General features: G+C 39.2%; 1 protein-coding gene across 5 annotated transcripts in view; it reads right to left on the reverse strand.

Annotated features, from left to right (window-relative positions):
* slc20a2 (solute carrier family 20 member 2) overlaps positions 1-11,606 on the reverse strand; it is a 44,340-nt gene extending 32,734 nt beyond the window's left edge. The window contains exons 1-3 of one of the 5 annotated variants that reach the window (XM_044376641.1): positions 11,212-11,599; positions 11,040-11,113; positions 4,681-4,848 (exon numbers count right to left, since the gene is read on the reverse strand). The gene's annotated coding sequence lies outside the window, so the exon portion shown is untranslated. Of the gene's footprint in view, positions 1-4,680; positions 4,849-11,039; positions 11,114-11,211 lie in introns of all 5 variants that reach the window. The other 4 variants (XM_044376684.1, XM_044376658.1, XM_044376667.1 and 1 more) reach the window with 4 other exon arrangements.
* Between the last annotated feature and the right edge of the window lie 3,970 nt (positions 11,607-15,576).

Here is a 15,576-nt window from a genome sequence, read left to right on the forward strand (position 1 = left end):
TTTTATTCCTACAGTGTTCTAAAATATTCAATAAAAACCTTATTTATAGACAGAAGAACTTTAAAATGAATTAATTTTACAAACAGTGTCTGTATTATCATCTTTCAACTGTCTTTTATTCCAAGAAATGCTTACCTACCAAACACGTTTCACCATTTCAGACTGTTAAACACAATATTTTCATACAGCCGTCTGCCATGACTACAGGGAGAGATATTTTGGGCACAGCATCGTTTGAGGCTGTGGGTGACATGTGCTACTTTCTTTGTGTCTGAGTGCTGTCGCAGCATGCTTGGCGCTTAATGAAACTCAATTTGACATGTGGTCTGCTGGTGTTCCGGTGATGGAGGGTAAATGGGGATAAGGGTGGGCTCGCCTGGGTCACCTCTAATCCCGCTGCGAAAAATCATTTCCCTCAGACTTTTCCACCCATCGCCTCAAATCATTTTGCCCAACCAGAAGGGGGCACAATAAGAAACAAATGCACTCCATTTGCTTACATACCACTAGGACTTTAAATGTATGGAGTGCATTCAGGTAAGAATGGACACAGATAACTGCATATAGTAAAGGAAAAAACACAAGGATATTGTTATTTTCTTTTCTATTGCTGTAAATGCATTAAAAGTCTAAACACTCCATGTTTTTGCCACAGTGAGAAGTTACTGTCACCTCCTTGCAAACTGTGGTCTGCAGTTGTTTTCCAGACTCCATTATAACTTGCTGAGATATACAGCCACCTCTACTAAAATAACCCACCATTCTAAACAACTTGTATATTTTATTGTCATCCTGACATGACTCTATAACAACGCAATCATCACAGTATAAAACAGACTTCCATTACTCTGGAATTGAATGTGAAGAGATCACTTCGTGCCTCCCGCTAGATGCATCCGCAATCCACTCCCAGTTTCAATTTGCCTCTTCACCGCCACACATAACACAATAAAGAGCAAGACAAATCTGTAATGGAACAAACAGTAAGAGCTTCTGACTGAGGCAAACAAAGCGGTGGGTTCAGCCTTCTCATGAACAGAAAAATAATGTGTCCTGTTGTATAATTTGTGACTTCCGAACGGACGTGTTTATGTGCAAATATTATGTTGACAGGTTTGTTTGCCCACAGTTTAGGCTGAAGCTGGTTAAGCCTTCTCGGCATTACTGGGGTGATGGGGGGGGGGGGGGGGGGGGGGGGGGGGGGGGGGGTCATTTACTCTTGAGCCATAGTGGGGCTGGAATGTGTGAAACATTAAGAAGATGTCATCACCTGTTCAGTACAAGAAACCCTGGAGATTTTTGACGATATTTAATCCTCGTCTCCTACAGTTTACTGGCCTAACATTACCCTAGGAAAAAAAAAAAAAAAAAAAGCATCTCTGCTCAATGACAAGACCTGTTTACTCTGTGCAAACTCTACTTTCAGTGTTATCCCAGGGGTTTCTTGTAGTACAGGAGTATTTTTGGAACTAGTGCATTTTCCAGGCTCCGTTCCAAAGTGGTTCTTATTTCTATGTTTGGACTCCCATAGATCTAAAGAGGACCAATTATATGATTTACCATTATTAACTGAGGAGGATGAGGGCAACGAGACCTGTATTAGACCACTAATCATATACTCCCCACTGTATGAATACCCCGATTAATTCATCTTTACAAAGAAAAGAAATTGCCTCTAATACCATATTAGGCAGTCCCGGCTTGTTACAGCTTAATGACACGATTCAGTGCCATCATCATATGAGATCACAATAGAATTGCCTCAACACTGCACAATTAAGTGTCACGTAGGTGGAACGAAAGACGTAATTTATTTAAAAAAATAATGACAAATCGGTAAAACAAAACACAGCGAGTAGAAATACTGTTTGAATTTCAAACATGTTATGGCCCAGAGACATTATACACAGTATGCAGGATGTGGGAGTTTGACTGATGAAGCTAATTGGTGTTTAGAGGGTTAATATTGCTTCAGGGATTTCTCTAAAATGTAATCAGGACATTAACTCGACACGGGGAAACGTTTTCTGTTTGTACTGTCTATCACATAGTGCTGACACAGAGACACCACTATGATGACGTATCATTTCAGACACCATGTACCGTGCGGTGGTGAGAAGCAAAGTAGATAATGTCTCTGATCAGCACACGGAGAGAAAAGTTATCAATACCAAAAGTTGAAAACATGCCGGCATGGATCTTGACTTACAGTACGAGCATGAAGGAGAGCTGAGGCTGCTGTGGGTTTTATTTTGTAACTATACAAACATATTTAAGCGTCATTTGAGTTGAGAAAAGACAGTAAAGTATTAAGAGAATGCGATTTTTAAATAGTTTGAAAGTTATGCACACACATCAGAACTCAAGACGCTCTTGTGCATCATCGTCAGCTGACCTCCTGACATCCTGTCAACTGGCATGACAGATGTGTTTCAGCCAACAATACGTGTGTTTATTTTAAGTGGCTCAATGGCAAGATTTGTGGCAACGGTGTGTAAAATCAACAAAACGGCTCACAGTACACACATTCCCCTCTTATCTTCAACAGAATCATTTACAGTGAATTGCCCAGCGTGCCATTGTTCAACCTAGCTAATCCCCACCCTGCAAGGTGGCCTCTGGATAGATACCACTGGACTCTATCTGACAAACTGCCCCCCACCCTCCAGCTTCGTTGCTTTCTGAGGTGTCACATATCCACCACTCGCTCTTGTTGCTAAAGGCAGTAGGGAGGTGGAATGATTTGGCTAGAAATAGCAGTGTCACATGAGTGTGTGCAGTGAACAGTCAGCCAGCTGCTCATCCTTACATGGAGCCCTGCCCCATCCGTACAATCAAATGCAAAAAAAAAAAAAAAAAAAAAAAAGGTGGTAACATTATCAACACAACAGTATAAAGCGACGCAGGCAGTTCGATCGCTCCACGCTGAGACTTGTCACACCCTTCACCACGCTCCGGTACAGAACTAAGAGAGCCCAGTTAAAAAGGACACGTGAGCTCACACCTGTTCAAACATCAAGATTTTTTACAAACTCAGAAGAACTTTCACATGGACAAAAGAAACCTCTGAGCCCCTCTCCCCATGAGGGAAAATGAAAAACACATGCCTCATTATTAAGGTTAGATCTGCATGATTAAATAAGAAAATATTGACACATAATTAGTTTATGTTAATAATGAAATCACAACATTATTGCCATGAAACTCCAAGAAACTGGAACTTTTTCTAAAAGTAAAAAAAAAAAAAAAAAAAGGTTATCAGGAATAATATTTTGTCTAAACAACTTAATTTTCAACAATCATTCCTCTCACAATTTTTAAAGCAACAAAAAAGGGAGAAAAGCAAAAGAAATATTAAAAAATAAATACAAATATGTTTGACAAATTGCCCACCCACACAGTTTTTCCAGTCCTTTCCTTAGTGAAAAGAGGACTAGTACGGAAATTTGTAGGTAACAGGCACATAGATCTTTATCCACCAAGCATAACAATAACAAAACATGTCATTCACAGTACATGACCTAACAGATCATCCTAAATGCCAAGAATAACTTTTCCCATGCTTCTCTCAGTATTTCCTCCAGTGTTTTACCATAGAAAGTTTTTCCAAATCCTCAAATTGAGCCCAGGTCTTAGTGGCAAAATTATGACTCATTAAAGTCAAACAAGCCCTGGGTGCTCCTGAACAAATGGACCTGAGAGAGAGAGGAAGGGGAAAATAATGTCCATTCTACCTTCCATGAATTAAACCACAATGCCTCACAGTTCAGCAGTAAGCCTTCCATTAGCATAGTTAACACCAGGCCAGCACCCGAACAAGAGACGCTCTGTGTGACAACGCTTTGATACAGACCCTGCCGCTTACAGAAGGCCACCAGAAACACTACAAAACAGCTCTCATGGCCCGAGTGAAGAGGACAAACAGGGCCAAAAACTCACAACAGGTCAGAGAAAACGATGCAAATAGCAGCCACACGCTAACTATGGGCAATAAATGGCTAATTGTTTACATGTAAGCTGATCTGAGCTTCTGAGCATCTGAGGTTTTGTCCTTGAAAAAGGCCATAACTATAGAGATCTAAAGAGGGAGATGCATATGAACAATAGAGCTTTGCTTGCATGCGTTACCCCTCCCCGATTTAAATGGGATGTCTTGCTTGAAAGCTATTAGACAGGAGAACTAACAGGAAGTCTATAGCCGCCAGCGTGATTAAATAACTGAGTCAATCCTAACTGTACATCCTGATTTTTGTCAAGAAACCTTCAAGAATACCGCAATCATTCTGTGAAGATATGTTGGTAAATGAGCTATTAAGGCTCTCTTTTGAGTCAAACAGGAATGTAAGCTTACGTGACAGTGGTAAGAGGGGGACAGACGAGTATTATGGGATGGCAACATATTTATCGCTTGTCAGCTTGCCACTAGACAGGAGTTCCCTGAAAGCAGCTGCATACATATACATGTACATGTGTACAGACCACAAAATATTTAAGTGTATCAATGTGGCCTCAAGTATTTCTGAGCCCAAACAACTTAGATCTGGTTAAACACTGAGGCAAAATTGAACCAGTGGTTGTAAAGTACTGTAATTAGCTGAAATGGTTTTGATTATTTTCCCAGGCTTTAATGGTGCTCTGACCCCAAAGCGATGCTTGAAATTTAATCATCAAGAGACTCACGGAACTGTGATGTCTGAAAAGCTTCTTCTCTTTTGTTTTCAGCTTCTTCCTCCGCCACTGACAGCTCGCAGCTTGCTTAATGTGTGTTCATCTCAGTTTCCTACAACAACAACAACCGTCACATGCCGGCCTTTCCTGCTCCTCTCTGTCCACTGTGTTTGTTTTGACCTTTGTGATTAAAAAAATGAAAAGGACACGTTATCAGCACCACATGATCAATGACATGCTTAGCCAGGTTTTAAAGCAATAACATGGATTAAGCAATGCTGGTGTAAGCAGACATGCAACACAGGCAATCCTCTCTCTCACACACACACACACACACATACACACACACATACGCACGGCATGAAGATTCCCACTCTTTCTGTGCTATCATGTGATGTTGCCATGGCGAAGAAGGGCTCAGACATAACAGTGTGATTGTGCTCTGAGGGCGAGGTGGGACGATCAGAGAGACAGACTGTTCTCTGACTGTGACACTGCCAGCCCCGGTGCCAACTGCCTTTCCACCCACAGAGACAAAGACACACCCACTGGCAGAAGGGCCAGTCTGCACGGGGCCCTACCGTCATGGAAACCAGCGGACCCCAGCGCCTTTTCCATACATATCTTTTTCTTTCTTTTTCCTACTGTCGCTCCACAAGATCAAGGTCATTTCTGTTTTTTTCCCCCTTGCGTTATAAATGTAAATCCATTTCTAAATGAGTTAAATTTTGATGTGCTCTGTTCTTGGCAGCCTACTGCACTGACAAATCATATTTTTTAACTCTTACTTTAAGAAGAAATCCAATCAGAGTAAAAATCAGTTATGCCGGCAACTTTTGTGTTGCACTATAGAGCTGCATGTAGCTTCATGTCACTGGTTTCCGCTGAAACTGACTTGTAGCCTGTTGCTTTGTTGCAGGTAGTCTGAACACACAGTAATTGCTCAGTAAAAGCTCGATCTAAGCTGATAAATTGCCAGATATTAGCATTTAGTAGATATATTGTACCAGCGTATTTGTCGGTCGGAAAGACATTTCAGTGCAGAAATGGCAAAGATATGTTAACAGTGTCTCCGTTACATAGTTTGTCCACAAGGGGGCACTAACAAGTTTGTTTTTTTTACTTAAAAATGTCCTGCTCTAGTATCTTCTAAAAAACAAAAAGATTAAGGGATCCTCGCCAAAAATGTTTGTGTAAAAAATGACAATCGGCTAATATATTGTTATCTAGGGCTGTAGTCAACCAAAGAAAATCTTGGTCGACTAAAATCATACATGATCTTCAACTAATTGATTAGTCGCGCGTGCAACTAGTTTCCCAAGCAACGACACAGAGGTTGACTCACGTACCGGAACAGCGCTGCTCAGAGACTCCCAAACACTGTTGGATATCAAATATTAATTTTTTTTTTTTGGCCTGGCGGGGGTTCTCATTGTGACATTATGGAGAAACACAGATTGAGTAAACGTTCAGTACAGTCAGACCCAGCAGTCTCCATTAGGTTGGGCGAGTTCAAAATTGTGAAAACAACAGGGGTGTTTTGAATACACCCCTGTTTTCACAGGTACTTTGTTAGTCTGTCCCTCCCACCGCAGGAAATAATGGATTACTCCTGGAAAGCTGTTGATGTAGCACTTTTCTCCTTGTGAAAATAACACGGAGATTATTCGACCAATGAGAATTTAGTCGGACAAGAGCGTATCAACCAACTAATCGACCAGTCGACCAGCAGGCTACAGCCTTATTGTTATCAAATTCTTTAAACTCTTAAATACAGATATCCGAAAATCTTGGGCTTTGGACTACATCAGACCTTTGGAATCAAGTTCACACCTTGTAGATCACTGTTGTGTAACTATGTATCTAATAGAGAGAACATAAAAGTCTTTGAGAAAAGCACTCTGCACAGAATGAGGCTTTTGAAGTAATGTGGTGTGATCTGAGCGCTTACGAAGGACATTCTTGTCAGAGGCCTGTGAGGTGAGTTTGAATAGATGGCAGAAAGTTCTAAGAAACTGTACACTGGCATCAAACCCTGTACTGAGAAAGCGCACCTTCGTGAAAACTGGTCTGACACTACTCTCTCAGCAGCATGTTGAACATGACAACATTACACAATGTACACATGCCTCTTCCATGCATACGCAGCACGGCACAGCCCTTCCCTCCCCTCCTCCACACACTGCAAGCTTCAGCGCAGAACTTCCAAAACACAAGCTTAAGCTGACTTAAAACTGCTGTTTAAATATGCACTGCTCTGTGTCTGTTATGAAGCATTGGGATTTATGGGTTAGCATAAAAGAGACTCTATTGACGGTGTGGTCTAAGCTGTGGCTGCACCCTGTCGCCACGGAACTGGCAATTTAGTGTGAATCACTCTGCCTCCATTGTTTTTTTCCAAAAGGATTACACTCACGAAGGGCAGGTCAAAGTACAGCCAAAATATGAATCAAATCTGTCCCTAATGTTTCTGTGGACCTACAAGATAGTGATATAAAAAAAATGTAGTTAAGTCTCAGTCAAAAGGAGGGCAACATACAGTAATATTAGTTTTTCACTCTGCTAAAGGTGTCTGCAGATTGATATCGGATTTACTTCTTCAACAACTGCAAAAATCAACATTTTTTGACCTTCTTAAAGTGCCTTCCTCCTTTGCCACAAACTGGACGGGACTGGAGCTGCAACGATGAGTCAGTTAATTGATTAGTTGATTAAAAGAAGATTATTCTGCAACTATTTTGATAATAAAATAACCATTTAAATCATTTTTTTAAGCAAAATCTGAAAAACATTTGATAGTTCCAGCTTCTTAAATGTGAGAATTTTCATCTTTATTATTATAGTTACGTGAATATTTTTGGTTTCGGACTGCATGTCGGACAAAATAAGACATTTTAAGACATCCCCTTGTCCTCTAGGACACTGTGATCAACCCTGTTCATTGTATTCTGATGTTTTATATGGACCAAACAATTAATCAAGTGAATAATCTGTAGATTAATCGATCATGAAAATAATCTTAAGTTGAAGCCCTAGTTTGAACACCAAATAAGGAAATAGCTCATGCCTATATGTTCTATGGGCTACAATATGTATGAACAAATATATTGCTTTTGTTTTCCAGAAAGTTATTCACAGACAGAGAATGTACAGTAGATTATTCTAGTGACGTTACCTATGTTTGAGGTCAATTCCAACCCAGAGAGGTCTAACTCACTATTAGACCGTTTATGAACAAACTGTTCAGACAGACTTATTTGGGATTGTGCTGCATGAAAAGTACCGTCAGCACCAACAAAGAGCATATGAGCACCCACTGTATTAAATCATGTTTGGTCTCTGAGAGCCCAAAAAACAGTAAAGCATCATGTTTGTAACAGATTTCTTAACGTGTCTTCGGTTTGAAATCACGTTTATAAGCATTTCTCATAAAATGTTAATGTTAAAAATGTCCCGGTGTCTCTTAGACCTCAAACAGAACATGAAGGGGAAACTAAAACGTTTCTTGGAAAGCAAGTTCACCGGAAAATCTGACGGCTTCAGATGCAAAACAGCAGATTATACTGTGTGGGTGAGAGGCCTTTATGCCGTGTGAAAACTGGTAGAGCAGGTAATTTCATTATTACTCAAGCATTCTTCATAGATAGGTAGGTATGTTTTCAAACAATGTAGGGATGGGAGATGGGAGAGGCACAGTCCTTATCATAGAGGCTGGTCAACAGAAGCCCACAGACTGAGCCCACATAAAGGCGTGTAAAAAAAGAGGAAAGTCATTAATCCGCCTATCTTATCATAATATGCCTTCAAATCTGTCTTACAGCCTTTACGACTAGAAAAGATACAGCAATCAGTGTGTTTGGTTTCCTCTGGTTTCCAAGCCCCTGCTGTGTTAAAAGCAGTGATGTTACATTCTCTCTGCACAGTTTTTATGATACAGGACAAGTGGTGGACCCCAGCATTCTTCCTCTTTCTCACTCTTATCATAATATGCAGATTAACCATTAACTCACATTCTGAATGCTTTAACGCTATGTGCTCCCACTGCCTATGTAGGCAACTGGAAAAAAGATATCTTTGTTTAAAGAAAAAGATATGATATGAATACTGAATTTGACATATGAGAGGACAAATTAAGCAACATGTGACCATATAATGTAGAGCTGCAACGATTAGTCGATTAATCTATTAGTTGTCAACTATTAACACCAACTATTCTGATAATCGATTAATCGTTGTGAGTCATTTTTTTATAGAGAAAAAGTCTAAATTCTCTGATTCCAGCTTTTTAAATGTGAATATTTTCTGGTTTCTTTAGTCTTCTATAAATAAATAAAGTAGATTGAATATCTTTGGGTTGTGGACAAAACACACATTTGGGCTTTGGGGAACAATTTACACCATTTTCTGACATTTTATAGACCAAACAACTTGATAATGAAAATAATCGTTAGTTGCAGCTCTAATATAATGCGAGTTAGAACAAAAGTCTTATGATAAATATTTGTGAAGCTAATAATCTTTCATTTTACTGTTTTAACTCAACTCTACGGCAAATTTTGTGGGGTTTGAATTATTCTGCTGGGTGTTCCTGTTATTCTTTCCACCCCACTGCATGTTCACTGTGCGTATGTTCCAGTGTGTGTGGTTTTTCTAGTTGGAAAATAGATATATCATGATGACAATATAAGAGGCTCCCCTTTGAAACGGCCGCAGGGGCCTCAGCAGGCAGGAACATACATTATGTCGTAAGATTTGCCAATGAGACGGCACCGGTGAGGATGGTTGCCGTCCTTAAAGCTCCCACCAAACATTTATGTTCTTGTGTATCTTTCAGTCCTTTGTGTCTGTTTTTTTTTTTTCGCTTTTCCTGCATATGCCTCTCTCTTATCTTTCTCCTTTTTTTCCAAGTTTGTCTTAAAATAACAGTCAGGTGCTTTGTGCTCATATGAACACTGAAAGACATTAAAAGATCCCCTTCAATGCACTTTCAATGCAAGTGATGGAGGCCAAAATCCACAGTGTGTTCACACAGTCATTTTGTGCAAAAAAAAGGAAATTTAAAGTTTATCTAAGGCTTATATGACGCTCCAGCATTTTGAATTAGTCATACCAAGTGGATATCTGCCACATTTACAGTCTTTATAGAATCAAATTCCCTCTTTGTGTTTCCTCAGACAGTGCTTTCCTGTTGAGCTGCGGAGGAAGTACAGTAACAAAAAGAGGGACTCTGGCACTAAAAAGACTGTGACGTCGTAAAATATCTACTTGGTTTGACTCATTCGGACAGCTGAAGCTTCATATTAGCTTCAGATAAAAACTTTTGAATACATTTTTGCACAGAAGGAGGCTTGTGGATTTTGTCCCCCTATCACATACATTGTAAGTGCATTATGAAAGGATCATCTAATGGCCAGTATGAACAGAAATAACGATTACAGCAAGAAAAATCAGTTTCAGTGTTCATTTGGGCACCTGACTATTGTTTTAAGAGACTTGAAAATTTTGAAGCCATCCTTAAATATTTACTTAGTAATTTAATTGTATTTTAAGTAAAGCTTAAAGAAGCCAAATTTCACTGCCTTCAGTGTTGCCACCAGCTGTTTTGCTGTGCGTGTGACCATAAACCTCTGGCTCTTGAATTGTCTGGCTTGTCATCACAGATGTGTATCTGTGTTTTCATGCTTATCTTACTTTACTGTCTGATTGGCTGGTTGTCCCACAGGAACAAAATAAGACTATCCACAGTCATAAAAATACCGGATACAACACCAGCATAGGAGTCTGAACAACGAAGCTCTTGATGGAGACCAAGGAAGTGACCTGACTCATGAACTTCTGGGGTGTTTTTTGGGTAAGACAGTCCAAACTTACTGTGCACTGGGGCGGCAGTGATTGTGCACAATGCGCATGCCCAGTGTCGACCCGCCTTGCCGAGAACTGTCTTTGCTGGGCAGACGAAAAGCTGAACACAGCGTAATGAACTGACGTGATTAGCAGCCAAATGATTAGACGCTCGTTGAAAGCAGCGTTCGCCTTTTTCTCGGGCTTTCCCAGTTCCCCCACACTGGTTTAGACCGGCGGACAAACCAGCAGATAGTGAATCTGAACTGGTGCTATTGTGATACTCGTATCGGATGTAGAGTCACACACGTGTAGCAGCTCCATTCACTGGTTTTGTTTGCGTGAGAGCAGAGTGGCAACAATATTACGAGCACGCTTAGCGCATACGAAAATGTGGCCACTTCCTCGGCGAAATGCAACATTTACAGTCACGTCTGTCAAAAGCTACATGAATATAAGTGAAAAGGCTGCGGGGGCTGTGAGCTGCAGCAGCTTATTTCAGTACACAGACATTTCTATTTCACACTTACCAGGCCCGTTCCTCCTTCAACGCAGCCCCGCAGCACAGGGACGCTCACCGCAAAGAAATGCGCGAGGAAAGTGGCTGGACAACAGTGAAATCCGGTCGTAGGTGAAAAGACACAGGGGTAACGTTTTTTTTGCTGTTGTTGTTGTTTTTTTCACGAGACAAAATGTACTTACCAACGAAATAGGACACCACAAGGGGAGAAATGTGCCGCTCCGTCTCGCCTCCACGCCTCTATCTCTGCCTGTATTTTCCCAGAACCGTTCTCCGTGGGCTGCGTCGAAAATGTCACAGATTCCAGCAGTGGCTGTCGTCGTCCACCCGGAATAGTTGCCCTCGTCTAAACCGACTCATGCGACCATGTTGCCCTGAATGTCGCCTGCTGTCCTCATCCGGGCGTTTAGGGATTGAGTTGAACACACAGCTCAGGATGACAGCTTTGGGGTGAAGGAGGGAGGTGGGGAGAAGGGGAGAGAGAGAGAGAGAGTGATACACAGAGGGAGAGAGAGAGAGAGTGTGTGTGTGTAAGAGGAGTTGTGCTCAATCTGTTGAGGGCATGGTGACACCAAATGAAATAGAGAGCTAATAATACTTAATTTATTAATGAATGTGTGGCTACGTGGGTATTAATGGGTATATATCTCAAAATAAACAGATGCTTTTTTTTCTTGGCGTTTTATTCTAACAGCACGTGTATCTTAAATCTGGATTTCATTATCCAAAATATATGAGAGAGCTCAACACATATTGCAGAAAATGTTATGAACAGTAGCAGGAATATTTATTTCCAGTGTCCAAACTTTGCTTTAATTGATTGCTAAACATGTGCAACCATCTACTCTGATTATGAATGTTATTATGTTTTGTTTCCAGGAGACCAATGGAAATATGAAAGAATATTATAGAATATTACTATATATTAAAGTATTATTACCATATATTATAATACTATAATATATGACAACCCCCACCCCCCTCCCGTGCAGAGCAGAGGAATCCGTCTATGCGAGTCTGTAATTTTGATGGAAAATCGCTTATTTAACCAGATGTTCCCCTCACCTCGCCTTTAATCCACGCCTCACAGGTGAAATGTTGGTTGTGTGTGCACCTTACGATAATAGGGTCGAATATCAATGTTTAATCCGTCTAAATATTGCCATCTATTATGGCCGTGGCCACGTGCGCAAAGCATAAATGTGTTATGTAACCAGCCGAGCCAGTCAACAACAGTGGGTGGGAAGGAGGGAGGGAGGAGGGGTCGTAATGGGAGGTAATTAAACCAAACTTAACTGTATGATTTACATCTGCAGCAGGCTGGAGAGCAAAAGCACAGATTTGATGGTTTCACCAAAAATGTTGTATAAAAAAAATAATAAATCTCTAATGTTTCAATATTTCAGCCTTTAGGCGGCTTCAAAGTGTAATAGAAAACAAATCAGACCTTGTGAATCATTACATAGGCTGTATAATTTAATGATAATGTAGGAGCGCCAGTGTCTGTGTGTGATTAACAATTAAACAATTTCTCTTTTGAAATGTTGTGTTTTGATGAGACATGAGTTTACTCCCCTCAGCCAGTTGTTGGGTGGAACAACTTACTAACTGACTGTACAGAGTTTCTCCCACGCCTAGATGGACCTGCTCATTCCACACGGGACTCAACAGTCATATAAAATTTCTCAACCTACACAGGGTCACATATTACCAAACAAAATAAAACAGTATTTAGGCTGTAGGTCATTTCTCTCTCTCTCTGAATACACTCCCAGTAACAAATCCATGATTTAAATAATCCAGGCTAACATGATCCTGTTAATCTTCATAACTTGGTTCTTCAAATGCAGTTTGAGGATCGATTTGTTGATCTTGCATGAAGTTATTTTAAATAACAATGTGCTTGAAATAAATCCAGCTATAGCAGAGAGTTACAGTAGAGAGTTGAATATGTTACTTATAATGCATATTATTTTTAATCCTTTAAATCAAGGCTAAATACTTTGTTTTTGTTTGCCGCAGCTTTTTATTAAAGAAAATTTGGGACGGTGTGTTCATATTTCGCACATATATCTGTCTTATTCTGTTTTAGTTTTTTTAATTTATTCAACTCTTTTAAATTCTATTTAAATATGTCTTTTTTAATCATGTCCCGTGTTTCTTTTACATCTTGTCTTAAAGCCTTTTATGTTTTATATAAAGCACTTTGACTCGTCTTGCTGTTGAAAGGTCCTGTACAAATTATACTTGCCTTGCAGTTTGTTTTATGACACAAATAAAATGCAGTGTTCCAAATTATATCAACCTTTTTCATCATATTTCTAAGAAAAGGAGTCAGTTATCTGATGATAATGATGTCATATGGGTTCACCCTAAAAAAGTCTTGGTCATAATCCAGCTGACTGTGAATAAACCTGAATTTTTGCTGGTGTGGGCTGAAGGACTGACAACAGCTCCACATCAATTTAAAGTATCTTTAAAGACCTGAAGAATCCAGGGTGGTGTCCAATAATCAATCAATCGGATCAAGATAACTCAGTTATCAACAAACGAAGAGCAAAAGCTTAGAAGGTCTGAGAACAACTAATTCAGACGAACAAACTGTTATGGGGCTAAATTATCCTGTTAATTCTCATCCAATTATAGGATTGATTTGTTAATCCTGACTGAAGTTATCTTGATCAACAGTGTGCTGTTTTGTAGTGAAAACAACATAAGTGGAGAGCCATAACCATGATTAGCCCTCATAAAATTGGCTGAGTGATCATATGATTGCAGTTATATTAAGTAAGGCCTGTTGGGAAACCTCCCAGCATGCACTAAGGCAAAAGATTAATGGACATCTAATTTTATATGTGTTCCTCCACCATTACTGCTGTTGTTGTGTTTTGCACCGTGCTCCACACATAATTGTTATACAGTTAGTTATTATGGGTGAATGCTGTTAGGCTCTGAGTGATGCTGTGTGCATGATTATGCAGATTTAACTGCATGGCCACATCTGATTACAGTGTGTTTGGGAGACAATCTGACTTCTTTATATATAGTTTAGCTTCGATTTACAGACTTGTTCCAATTTAAAATCAATCGATTGTTTCAATAAGTATATGCAGTAAATAGTCTGTACCTGTGATGCAAGCACAATTCACAAAATTTAGTGTTCAAATGACAAATCCCCATGATAATGTCATATTTAAATGCCATGTTTTCTGCTTTCTTTTAACAGTGAGAAACTTTTAATTGAGTGTTATTGTCTGTCTTTTTCAAGGTTAGTCCTTTTTTTAAGTGTACCTTTTTCATCCTGTTGTGTATTTTGTCATGTGTAATTATTTAAATTGTTAAGTCTTTATTCTGAAAATGAAATTATGATAATTACACCAACAGATTCTGCTGGTTTATCAATAAGATAAAATCATCACACCGCTAAGAAAAAGAATCACTTCTTTCCAAAAATGGGTTCATATATGGGGGTTCACCTGAAAAACTCTTGATCCAGATCCAATGAACTGAATAAGCCTGGACTTCAGCAGCGTCAGACAACAACTCCACATACATCTCAAGCCAGTTATATAGATTAGAAAAATCCAGACTTGTGTCAAAACATCAACAATCAAGTCAAGCTAAACCAGGTGATGAAAAACAGCCTTAATTTACAATAGTGACACAACTTTTTTAATTCTCATCCCAGCGAGGATAAGAAAAAAGGTTTTAAATGCTCTTCAGAATCTTGTAATATATATATATATATATATATATATATATATATATATATATATATATATATATATATATATATATATATATATATATATATATTCACAGGAGCACTTCAACCAAATATTGAAGGGTCACCATCTTGTGCTTTAGATGTACTGTCTGCTCTCTCGCAATCACACAAGAAATATCACAGCTTCATCACAGTTACAGGAAATTGATCCTCTTTGTTCTTGCTTTTCTTGGAGTCTTCTCATGTTTAGTTCCACTTGGCAACTGTTGCGTCAACTATTTACTGTACAATCTGGATTGTTATAATAAACAACCATAACCACAACATAAACTATTTTTCATTGATAACATCAACATCCTCCACTTAAAATAATTTACACTATTTTTATGTTTTCTATTTTAAAAAATATAAAGTTTTGGGAGATACAGAATTAATCTCCGGATTGCCAAACACCACATAAGTGAATGGCATTAATTTCAGTAAATATTTATCAAGCTGCAGTTTATCTTTTGTCACGCAGGATAAATTAGCCTCATGTCCAGGCAAGCCTGGTTGGGTGCGGTGTTTATCACATTTTTTGAAAACACTCCCACCACTCAAACAAACCTTTACTCCACATGTGTCCTATGTTTTATAATCTTTAGGGCTTCATAGGAACAACAACTCGATTTCATGCTGCAGAGATACAAACAGCTCAAACCAAACAAAAATGTTTAAGTGATACATGCATGTTTTTACAGGTGTTTTTTTTTTGTTCTGAGATTCATTCATGAATTATTGATCATCACATGTTCATGATGCATTAAAAGATGTGACACCT

Source organism: Thunnus albacares, chromosome 2 (assembly GCF_914725855.1).
Source record: "Thunnus albacares chromosome 2, fThuAlb1.1, whole genome shotgun sequence".
Taxonomy (NCBI): Eukaryota; Metazoa; Chordata; class Actinopteri; order Scombriformes; family Scombridae; genus Thunnus; species Thunnus albacares.